This window comes from Pinus tabuliformis, chromosome 3_1, assembly GCF_031772625.1.
Source record: "Pinus tabuliformis cultivar Carrire ecotype Pingquan chromosome 3_1, CPIR1, whole genome shotgun sequence".
In the NCBI taxonomy this organism is placed as follows: domain Eukaryota; kingdom Viridiplantae; phylum Streptophyta; class Pinopsida; order Pinales; family Pinaceae; genus Pinus; species Pinus tabuliformis.
This window is the reverse complement of record NC_142301.1, coordinates 774,606,691-774,619,527: the sequence shown is the minus strand read 5'-3', so window position 1 is coordinate 774,619,527 and position 12,837 is coordinate 774,606,691. Positions and strand designations below refer to the sequence as shown.

The following is a 12,837-nucleotide window of genomic DNA, read 5'->3' as shown; positions in this document are numbered from 1 at the left end:
ATTTGTTCATTATCTATTTACTCTTTCATTATTTAGTTGTGCATGTGTATGTGAGTATGTGTGTATGCATTAACAATGATATTTTTTATTCCTATTTTAAATAATAATATGTTGTTAGCAATTATTGTTTTTTATAAACTTCATGTGTGTTAGTGTTCTTTCTCAAACTTACTTGAGATTATGGGTATTTGAAAATATCACACTAATCGAAAAGAAATTTAAAATGAGAAGGTAACATATCTATAATTCATTTTTATTTATTTATTTCACAATTGGGTAATTACATTTGCCTACCCACTAAGAGGTCCCTTGTGTGCTGGTCCCACCTTTTATATTCATATGAAATCAATGTAATGGAAAAATATTTCTCAACTACTACCTTAATGTGATAGATGACCTTCATGAAGTCCCCTTCACCTTAATTGAGATGTGTGATCTCCCTCAAATGTCTAACTTTGTTGATGGGGGCTATAAGTCCCTTGTCAAATCTAAGGTTTCACCACAAAGATAAGTCCCAATTAAAATTCAATTCATTTGGAAAATGGAACTCATTAGAATATGACCATGCTACCTTTGTTAATTTGATGAAACAAAAAGCTTTAATAAAGAAAATGCAACCCTAACCCATGATTCCTAGCCATGTTGAAGAACAAAGAAATAGATACATAATTGATCGAAATATACATTATAATAACCAAAAAATATTTTGATAAAATTAAAATTATAAATTCAAAGTAACTTAAACCATTAATGTAAGTTAGCTTAAGATTTAAACAATAAAATAAAAAATCTTCATATGTATTTTGTTGACAATTATTTAAAAAACAAACGAATTATACAAAACATATAGCATAATAAAAGTATACAACATATTAATTGAGTCTCATAATTTAATTCCCAAATGCACCAAAGGAAGAAAATCCTAAACATTCAAGTGCATACACAAAATAAATTTCTCCAAAAGTGATTAACAAGATTCCAATACTAAAAATATGAAAGTAGTTCCATACCATGAAGTCTCAAAAAGGCATTACAAAATCATCTTCATCTATTTATCTATATTAAATAGAATATAATAACTATAGAAAAATAGAATGACTCTTTACCTAACTAGTTGGACTCATGATTTCATTAACTCCTCGTTCATTAACTCGTAATTTTTCTCTTATTAGTCCCTGCCTCCAGCATAGCAGGGACTATAGCGATCGATCGATCATTTGACCGCCTATTAATTGATCAGTTGACCCGTTTTTTTTTGGGTTTCTTGTATTTTAACCAAAGTTTGATCGTAACAATTTTATTCAGCTAAATTTTATCCAAAGTTTTAAGACTGAAAGCATTCTACCTCTTATTAGAGGCTTCACATGGCCCGATGCAAGAAAATTGCGGCAATACCATTTTATCCAAAGTTCAGCCGGCCAATATACTTCGAGGCCCTTTCGAGGTCCTTTCCACATGTCTATCAAGGCCCCTTCCACATGGGTATTAGCATGCAAGGCCCCTTCCACATGGCTATTAGCATGCAACTCTGGTATGGTAAAAGATAGTCAGCGCAGAAGGCTCAAGCAGAAACTAGGGCCACTCCTTCACTATTTTGTCGCCGCCTGCCCAGAAGAGTCTGCAAGATTTCAATTCCAGCCTTTGGACGTGCTCTGTTATCTACACGCTTGAGTCTGCAAGATTTCAATTCCAGCCTTTCGACGTAGTTCATAGCTAGTTGCACCAGAGAAAGGCAGTGGCATTGTAGTTTGCGACCTGACAGACCTGGTATGTATCAGACTATCTTTATGTATTTGGGCAAGGTAATAACTAAGATTAATAAGTTTGAATGAAAAAAATGCTCTAAATTTTTCTGAGAATCTCTAAGTATCTCTTATCTATGTAAATAATAGCCCCGAATTCGAGCGCTGGGAAAAAACATCAGTGCAGAGAATACAAAATAATAGTGTACATGCGTTAAAGGCTCGAAGTCATACATACATTTCAAGATTGTTAAAATATTTTAAATGCTTATTACCTGGCGTTGTTCTAGCTCATGCCCATTCCAAAAGACATATGTCTGAATAACATCTATTCCTCCATCTTTAGACTTGGCAATAAGATCGGGCCACATCTGTTTAATAACATGCAAAAAATTTAAGCAAATTGTACAGTTAACAATAAACAGAAACATAGCTAAAATAATACCAAATGCAATACAAACCTCTGGGGTGCTTCGGGGGTAATGTATGGACCCAAAAATTAATAATGTATGCTGTGACATCGCCTGGGAGCGCCAACGGAGATTGAAACCAAATGAGCAGCAAGCCGAGTATCAAGGCATGCCAGGGCAACCAGAATTCCCATGGAATTAGCAAGAGTTGACAACATAAGAGGTTGGTAAGGCCAAAACAATGAAAACAAATATGCCGAAGATCTTACCTTGAAGCAAAACCCTAATGGTTTGAGCCTGCGTGTCCATCTCTTCTGCAAAACATGAACCGAGTAAAAATACCACAATAAGAATAGGATAACATAGTGATACTAAAGAAAGCATCTTGATATTTCTATTTTCAGATCCATGTGCTCCAATACTTAGAAAGAACCAGTTTGTTGTCAATACATATTGATAGAACAAAATGACAAAGTGGTATTCAAGACAGCATCTTGAGATTCCTACATTCAAATCCATATGATCCATATTCAGAAAGAATCAATTCGATGTCAATATAAATCAAAAGAAGAAAATGAACCATTTTTTAAGATGAAATTGATACACCTCCTGATGTAAGACAAATTTCTAAACCTCACAGACGTTCAATGTCCGCACTCAACCTACAAAATGAAGTCAACTCCTGCAGCTTCGTAGAGTAACTTGATGGCATAAGTTGATATTTTTCGGCGTTCCGGGTAGCAGAGTGTGCCATTCCCTTCAATTCTTAGTGGATCAGTTTAGAAATGCGAGTTGTTGTTGGTTACTTGCATGAACAGGAAGGAAACAATCCTCATTTCACTTTCATGCCTTCAGGAATAACCGGTAGCGAATACCCATCTTGTATGCAAGTTCTCTTCTAGATCCATTTTCCCTATTTTTCCCTGTGCATGAATGCCGCTATTAACTATCCTCCTGCAACCAAGTATGAATGCCGCTATTCACTACCCTCCTACAAGCAAGTATGCTGCACTGATTCTTAAGCAAGTATTAATGCCGCTATTCACTACCCTCCTGCAAACAAGAATGGTATGCAAGTTCTCTTCTAGATCCATTTTCCCTATTTTTCCCTGTGCATGAATGCCGCTATTAACTATCCTCTTGCAACCAAGTATGAATGCCGCTATTAACTATCCTCTTGCAACCAAGTATGAATGCCGCTATTCACTACCCTCCTACAAGCAAGTATGTTGCACTGATTCTTAAGCAAGTATTAATGCCGCTATTCACTACCCTCCTGCAAACAAGAATGTTGCACTGATTCTTAAGATTACTACGGAATATTTGTAGATACGATATTCAATTGCAGATTTCAATTGCAAGGCATAAAGGAAATTTCAATGGCAGGGCTCGATCAAAATCGAGGTAATCAAGCTCAACAGAGAGACTCCAAGTAATCATGTGGCATCCTCCATGTCTTGCATGGTTGTTTTGGGGAACTGAGTAGTAAGGCGCGTGGCCTTCATGTGGGGTCCACATGGCGCATGAAGTTAGTAGTTTATAATTTTGGTTAGACAAAGCACTTTTGTCACTTACAATCTCTGCATGGCTTACAGGTGCCTCACTGTGAATTCAAGGGTGGTTACCCCAGGCTTATTGAATGAAATTCGAGCCAAGAAGGAAACATTAACATAATACCTGCAAAGCTGAGTTAAAAGATAGAAAGAAGCTGCCATGTCAAATTTTGGACAGAAGGGTGGCCACAACGGGAGATTGAGACTAGACAGTAAGCAGGAAAGCGCGTATAGCCAGCGTTCCAATTTTCACAAGATAGAAAATGAGTCAAATGGAGGATAAAAAGTACTAAAAGATGAAATGCATTAGATTCCAAATGCTATAATATTATATTTAGTTAATACTGGTGTGCATGTATGCCTTGGCTGAAAGGACATGCTTTGTGACAGCCTAGTGTTTTTTGTGAAATTGTGTTTAACGCTTTTATATATTTCTCAGTGATTAGAAAGGTATATGTCCACATTCTCGGCCTGGAGTGTGCTTTGCATTTTCTTGAATGTGGTTACTCAATACTATTGATTGCATATAACTATCCGTAGTTAGGCCAACATAACTTATGTATAGCTTAAGCTATGAGATAGGTGAAACAATGATCATCTGGAAATGGTTTTGAATAGCTTCTGTAATACATAAAACTCTTCCTTGGACCGTGCATTATTCAATTGCCATGAAGCATTGCCTGATTCCATTTTATGTATGGACATGACTTTTATCAGATGATATTAAATGAAGCATTATCTGATTTCCTTTTATGTAAATACATGACTTTTATCTAAACATATTCTGATATTTGAATATGTACATCTTTTAAAAAATATCCCTTACTAATTCTCTCAAGGAGCAGTTTTGGATGACAGATCAGTGTTCCTTTATCTTAAGTTTTTCAGAGAAACTCAAACTTTGAAAATGCATGATTATAGACTTACGCTGTCAGCGCAAATATTTATTGTCTGTCCAAGGAATTTTAAGCACTTATGTTACTAGAGTGTTGATGGTTAGCTTTCCAATCACAACATCCTAGAAACCAGAATAATAACGAGACTTAGCTTGCAAATGCAAAGGAAATAATATGCGTGATTTTGTTGACGTACATGCCACTGTTTGTTCTGTATGACTGAGTATCACCAGTAATCCTGCAAGAACATAGCCCACCCTTGAAAAAATGGAAACAGCTTCCATCTCTCACAGTAATTTCTCGTCTGACAAACTTGGAGATATATTTGGTGGCACTGTGGCAGTCACCACACACACGAAGGTTTTTGGTAATTCTAATAAGAGTTCCATGCCCTGTACTAATAATCCCAAAAGAAATTCCCAGTCTCTCACTATGACTGCAAAGCATGTGTTCATTAATTTCCTCCTCCACATCGTGCAACACAAAATCTGTCTGAGTCACATAACCTACCTCCTTGATCTGCTCATCTAAAGTCTACAATGCTGCATATATATTTTTAGACTGAGGGTGTGACTTGTCTCCCGCAATGAATTTGTGAATACTGTAATTAATCTCGATCAAGCTGCATCCCGATGGCTTTTTCACCCCTCTCTCATTCATCATTACTCTTACCTTTCTTGCATAATCCCATTGAGAAGCTGCAACATAAATATTTGACAAGAGGACATAACATCCAGCATTTGCAGGTTACAATGCAAAGAGGCATTCTGCCGCTCTTTCTCGTAACTCAACACTGCCATGAATTCTACAGGCACCAAGCAAGGCTCCCCACACAGCAGCATCAGGTTCAATGGGCATGGTTTCAATCAACTCTAGCACGTCATCTAGCAGCCCTGCACGACCAAGAAGATTAGCCATGGATGCATAGTGCTCTAGTGTGGGTTGGATGGCATAATCTCGCTGCATACGATCGAAATATCGACAACCTTCGTCCACCAACCCTGCATGACTACAAGCAGACAAGACACCAATAAAAGTAATTTCATCTGGTTCCATGCCTGTCCGCTGCTTTTGTTCAAAGAGGGCAATGGCAGCCTCACCATAACCGTCCATACCATATCCTGCAATCATTGCATTCCATGAAAAAACATCTCTGTTAGACATGTCGTCAAACAAGGTGCGGCTTATGCAATCGATGGTAGCTGGCAATCAGCGCATGCTACTTTGTACGGTGGTAGTGATGCGTCCGGCACAATGAGTAAGTCTACCGTGCGAGAAAACTGTTGGAAGTTTATGAGAATAGTTATAAGCTCAAAAACATTACATTGAATTTGGTGGTTTCGTTGTTTTTCTGAACTTTAATACCATATATTACCTTAGTAATTGCATAGTGTAATTTTTGACAGATGGTGCCTGCGGCTACGGTAATTTGTATAGCCAAGGGTATGGTTGGAATTGGTCAAACAAATATGGAAGTGTAATTCATACAAGTGTAATTCATGCACACAGGTCTGTTCGAACCATATTACATCTGGTAAACATGCATGTTGATGTATTTCACTGTGGACAAGGAGTTGACAAATGGGCTCACTTAGTGAGTTTCTCAATCCCGGCAGGGACTACCACTACGATAGTGGCTCTCTTGTTTAGTATTGCGTATAGAGCGGTCTTCACGAATTTTGAGGCAGTTGTAAAAGCTTTTTAAGAAAATACGAATTTCAAAAACTATATTACACAGAACGTTAATAAACGAATTAAATAACAGCGCCAAAGAAACAAATGATATGTTTCAACCTGCACGTATTCCTACACTTGACCATGTAAAAAAAATCGATGATCGATTCAATTATTTTATGTGATACACTGCCGAATTTATTTTCAGCGGGTTGCGATTATCTTTATACAATCACCAAGTTATTCATTTCTGTATGGCTAAGACATGTCCGTGGCGAGATGGAATGGTTGATGGCAAATGCAGGACATTTCGATAATTACTAGAAAATACTAATGATATGAAGAAAATAGAGATGAACCTCATTAAGTCTTTACGAAGTACATTTATCATCCACTGTTAGGTATTCATCGAACTACAATCATAAAATATTCACATGGGAAAATGAGGCTAGAAGTGCTACAATGTGTAATGTGGAAAATTAGGCTAGAAGTCCTACACTCTTTCCACAGTGGCAAAAGTCTCGGACTTGATGGTTGGACTGTGGAATTATTTACTCATTTCCATGATCTTTTCAGTCGAATATGGTTAACTTTGTTGAAAAATATCGAATTTTCGGTATTGTCCACTCTCATCTAAATTCCACTTATATCGCCCTCATCCCGAAAAAGCATATCACCCACTCTTTCTTTGACTTCAGCTCTATTTCTCTCTGGAATTTAGTCTACAAAATCATTTCCAAATCCATTGCTAACCGCCTAGATCCCATCCTGTCAAAATTCATCTCTCCACAATAATTTTGTTTCCTCAAACATTGTGAAATACATTACGCTGTAGGTATGACTCAGGAATGCTTACATTCCATCTAGTCGAAGAATCTCGAAGCTACTATTATGAAGGTTGACCTAAAAAAAGCATTTGACTGTCTGGACTGGGGGTACCTGAGATTGGTCCTTCACAAGATTGGTATACAACCTCCGGCCATTGACTGGATAATGGCCTGTGTCACAACCATTCAGTTCGTTGTAATTATCAATGGATATCTGACATCTTATTTCAGGGTGGGCAGGGGCCTTTGGCAAGGATGTTCACTATCGCCCCTCTTATTCATTCTTGCATTGGATGGATTAAGCTTGCACATATATGATGTTGTGGCCACGGGACTTTTCTCTCCTCTTAAGATTGGAAGAAATATTCGGATATCTCACAGTTTTTTTGTGGATGATGTACTTATTATGGGGCTTCTAAACAAGTTTGCATGGTTGCATTTATTTCAATTTTTTTATAGATTTGGAAATGCTACGGGTCTCAAAATGAATCAAAACAAATCGGTTATAATGCATGCACTGGAGATTTCTGAGACCACTGAATATATTGCTAATTTATTTGGTATCACTTCTGAATGTATTTCTTTTGGCTTAAAATATCTTGGTTTTCATTTAAAACCCTGTAAGTATAGGATTATGGACTAGCAATGGCTAGTTGACAGATATTTCTTGAAAATCTTCGGATGGGAACACAAGTGTCTATCTATGGGAGGGCGTTTCACACTTGTTCAAGCTGTGATAATGCAACTAAGTGTCTACTGGGTGCATTCATACCAATTTCCTTCAACCATCATAAAGAAACTTGATGGAATTACAACAAATTTTATCTAGTCCGGCATGAGACAAAGGAAAAAGTACCACCTCTCAAAGCTGCACCTCATCACTCTTCCAAAGAAGATGGGTGGATGGGGCATCCTCGATCTTCGGCGATTTGGGCACGCTCTCTTCCTAAAATCCATATGGCGTGGGATATTTGGTACTGGTATTTGGAGCCAAGTCATTAACCAAAAATACTTGAAGAATATTGACTTCAAACTCTGGTTGCGATTAGGCCACATCGGAAAATCTGCTGGCTCAGCCATATGGCGTAGTTTCTCCAAGATTGAGAAAACATTTCTCGATATGCTTGCTTGGAAACTTGGCACTGGGCATCATATTATTATAGGCCGTGACCACATTCGGGGTCTGATGGACATGGACCCTTTCCCGGACTGCATCATTCAAAGCTTAAACCATAATGGGATCTTCTTCTGGCACCAAATCATTACTGCCTGGGAAAATGATTGCCCAGTTTGGAAAAAAGCATCTGAATTAAATCTTATGGGCACTGATGCGGCTGATTGGGAGAGAATCCGCATTCAAATGAGATTGGTTGGTATATACCGTGACGAGGTATGTGACTCGATTACCTGGAATGGTAATATGACTTAAGATAATATTGAGGTTCTTGATACTTACTACAGACTTTGCTGTTTGAAAACAAACCACCCGGGGGATGGCTGGTTTACTAAATTTTTGAGCCCGCACCTCCCCATAAAAATCTCCATTTTTCTGTGGTTCGTATGGAAGAACAAGAACTTGACCTGGGAGAATCTTCAAAAGAGGAACAGGTCTGACCCTGGTTACTGTGTTTTATGTGGGAATGCTGCAGAAGACACTCTACATCTCTTTATAACATGCTCAGAGGTCTCCATACTCTGGCAACACTGGGAAAAAAAATTGTTTTCTTGGTACCGAACTTTGGAGATATGGAAAACTAGTTGACATGGTGGAGCAACCAAAATGGCATGTGACGCCTCATCCCTACTATATTCATTTGGGAAATATGGAAGTGGCGAAACAACATTATTTTCAATAGCCACAGAGAGCCTTTCGGTTTCCTGTCCTTTGTCCGTTCGAAATCTTCTGCTCTACGTCATCATCACAGGGTAACATCTCACAGGGAGGTGGCCACCTGTTTGCCAACAAACTGGGTGTCAGATTCCTTGAAGCATATTTGAATGGCCGTTTATTCAGTTTACTTCAAGATCGTTGGCGAACACGAATCATCTGTCAACTCATCGTCCACGTTGGACTCCAAATCTCGTTGAATCTTGCTTTTTGATTGGTCAAATCCGGTCGATCATCAGGACGCATCTCCGCCGTCAATCTGGGCCCCCTAGATCCTACGGTTGTCCTTCATATCGCGCGGGCAAATCGCACGACGTTTACCCGCGCGATGTGGGTGGTTTTCTCTCTCATCCGCCGGACGCGTGTCGCTCGATGTGTGGCATCAGGCGGGACTCAGCCAAAACTGCTTACCACCTCGAAGCCTTCCGATATCCTGCCGGTTTGTGGAATCCCGCTCTACGGAACCGAAACCGTTACTTTTCCGCCTTTCATAGAAATTTCGGGTCCGGGCATTTCGGGGCTTTCCTTCACTGAGGGGGATGCCCTGCGATACACGATTAAGTGCTATCAAAAACCACCCCCATTTCTTGATTTGATCTCCCGTTTTGCCAGTTTTGCACCATCGCGCGTCCACCATGGGCCAACGGTCTGCGCGCTCGACCGAGGGTCCTCGTTGCTCCGCTTTGGCCACAACTGTCACCATCACGAGGATTCCTTCTGATAGCTTTGATTTTACTTGGACTTGAATCTTTTAGCATAATTGAAACAGTCATGAAAACTTAGAGAGTGTTTTAGGATCCAATTCGGATCACTGGGGGCTGGACTTGGAACCAACATAAAGGCAGAGGTTATGAGACTGTGGGGGCTATTGTGGTTCACCAAATATCTAGACATACAAAACATCCATGTATTCGGTGACTCCAAGGTTGTTACTGATTATGTGGGAGCACATGCCAATATCCACAAATCCTCTCTACAGGGCTGGCTAAAACAGATCAAGCTGATATGGACCCTTAAACAACCCTCCATTCAGCACATATGCAGGAATCTAAATTTGGAGGCGGACAGATTATCAAAGCTTGGAGTGCGGGAGGAGCTAAATGGTTTTCATGTGAACATTAAAACGCAGGGAAATTGGCATGATGTTGGGGTGTATCCAATTCCCGGATAACATGTTTTGGTTGAATCCATGCTGCACTTAATAACTTTCTTTCTTTTTTGAATATATGTAGAATGATACAGGTCTATACTAAATGTGCCTTCTAAAGAAAATCATCTGATCTATAAGTATCTTTTTGAAAAAGTCATTTGTAGAAAAACATCTCTATAAGTATCTTTCTGTGAAGGCCATTTGTAGAAAAACATCTGAACTGTTCAGTATTTTTTGAATTGCTGATAGACTGGTCTCTTATATTAGTTCTATCCAGCTACTATATCTGAAGAATGTAATGTCAATACTTTCATGATTGAATATAATGTTTCTTTCAGCTGAAAAAAAGTGCTACAATTTAGAAATTGTAATCTGTTAAAATGATCACACTGCAATTCGTAATACACTTCCCTGGAAGAATTAATATATCAGGCCAGCAACGTGTAGAAAATTAGAAATCGTATTAGTTGAAAATGATCAGACTGCAATTCATAAAACATTTACGCCCAAAAGCCATGAGATTAGGTAAACAATGTGTAGAACATTAGAAATTGTATGCTAAAATAAGCACGTAAGAAAAAAATTTGAATTGGTGGTGTGTACGAAATTTAGTGATCGACCTGTATAGACAAATAAAATAGAAACAACAAACAATTTGAACGCATGGGTTTTTTTATTGTTCTTTAATATGATTGTCTGCCATCCCCACACCCGCCGGACTGTGGACTGTCCATGAAACGGCCGTGTTGTTCATCCATGTTCCATAATACATCTGAATAATCCATGTAATTGTAGAAGGCCTCTGGGGAAGCTACCATATCGGAACAAGGTTGCGGTGTTTTTCCATCTTGAGTGGCCCCATCTGGAAAGAACTCAGAAGATAGCAGAGTTGAAAGCGGATCCATTGAACAGCTGTAAGGCAACAAATAGTTATTTGATTTTTCCAAATCTTCCTCCAATGCTGGGCTTGGTTGCCCATCATCATTGTCTTGAAAAGGACCGGGAATTTCAGCATGCAATCCGTAATCATAATTTTCTTCACTAATCGGAATTGTCTGCGACGGAATCTCGTCTTGCAAACATGGGGTTGTGTTTGTCTGAGGAATTATATCATCACTGCTTTCCCTTGTAAAGCTGGTCGAGGGCTCTCCACTGTCTAGGTCATAAGCTCTTGGAGATGATGCTGTCACGCAGTAAGAAACCGTTGAACATTCATAATATACTCGGTTGTCTATCTGAATGCCGCTGCTGCCACTCTCAGGTTGTACATTCTTTTTTTTCTTGATAAGTGTTCTCCAATATTTCTTGATTTCGTTGTCCGTCTTTGCAATGCGAGAACATTTTGAATCAGCACATATTTATAAGAGAGATGATCATTAACATCCACTACATTTATATGGTAGATAGGACCGCTAAGTTGTATGGTCAAAGATTACATAGAAATTCTTAACATTTTATTTTATTTAAGAAGTACGAACGGCTCTCCTAGATCACCGTAATTTTGTTAGAAAAAAGTGAGAAGCGCTTTCAGATCACTATTTTAGTTTTATTTAAGAAGTAACAGTAGCATTTTTAGATCACCATAATTTTGTAGGAAAAAGTTAAAAGCACTTTCAGATCACTATTTTACTTCTATTTTAAAAAAGTAAGAGCAGCTCTTTTAGATCATCCTAATTTCTTAAAAAACGAAGTGAGAGAAAAGTTCTCAGTATTCTCATCACCTTAATTTTGTTAAAAAAAATTATAAACCCTCTAAAATCACCGTTGATGTTATATGAGAGAAATATTTTGAAAATTAAATGAAATATAAATATAATATTAACCCTCTAAAACAAATTGCAATAAAGAAAAACTAAATTAAATACCAATATGATCATTCATTTTATGAGTACATACTTGTTCCCCAAAAGGTCATGGAGTTTGACAATCAAATGCTCCTCTTCGGGAGTAATCTTGCCGCGTCTGAGATCAGGTCGGAGATAGTTAACCCACCGTAGTCTGCAGCTTTTGCCAGTTCTCTTGAGACCTGCACAATATATACATTTCAGGTACTGCCAGAACCCATAAGCAAATCTGCACAACGAATTAATATCTGTGTTTTCTGCAAATGGTCATTATATCACATAAAAGCATTTCATCAAAACCTTCACCAACAAATGGCCGTGTGCTCCATGCAATAATAAGAACCCAGGACACAGAAAACACTAGAAATTTCTACTGCAGACGTTAACCAATCACAGATTTATGTAGTCACATAGTTTTATTCATACATACCAGCTGCTTTGGCCAGAAAACTCCAGTTGCCATCCCCGTGTAAACTTATATACCTAATCAGCTCCATATCCTCTTGCATGGTCCAGGGACCCTTCCTGGTCTGGGTTTGCTCCTCATATTCACTCGCAGAAGCCAAGGAAGAAGTACTCTCCTCCATTAAGTTAGCGCACAAGTATGGAGCTTCTTCAAATCCTAATCACAGTGCTCCTATTTTCATTTTTCTACAACGCCGCCTCTTATTTGGAGATGGGACTTATTTTCCCTAACGTATTATCCAAATTTATCTGCAATTCTTTATCGATCAGTGAAGAAAACTCAAGCTATCATCGTTGTAAAGTTGGAATACACGATATATTTAAATAGAGTTTCAGTTAATGAAACTCCACTCTTGAACGTGTGTTGGACCAATGAAAGAAAACTCAA

At 38.4% G+C, this 12,837-nt stretch overlaps 1 pseudogene; it reads right to left on the bottom strand.

The window, feature by feature from the left end:
- LOC149189681 (MYB-like transcription factor EOBII pseudogene) overlaps positions 1-12,571 on the bottom strand; it is a 30,863-nt pseudogene extending 18,292 nt beyond the window's left edge.
- Between the last annotated feature and the right edge of the window lie 266 nt (positions 12,572-12,837).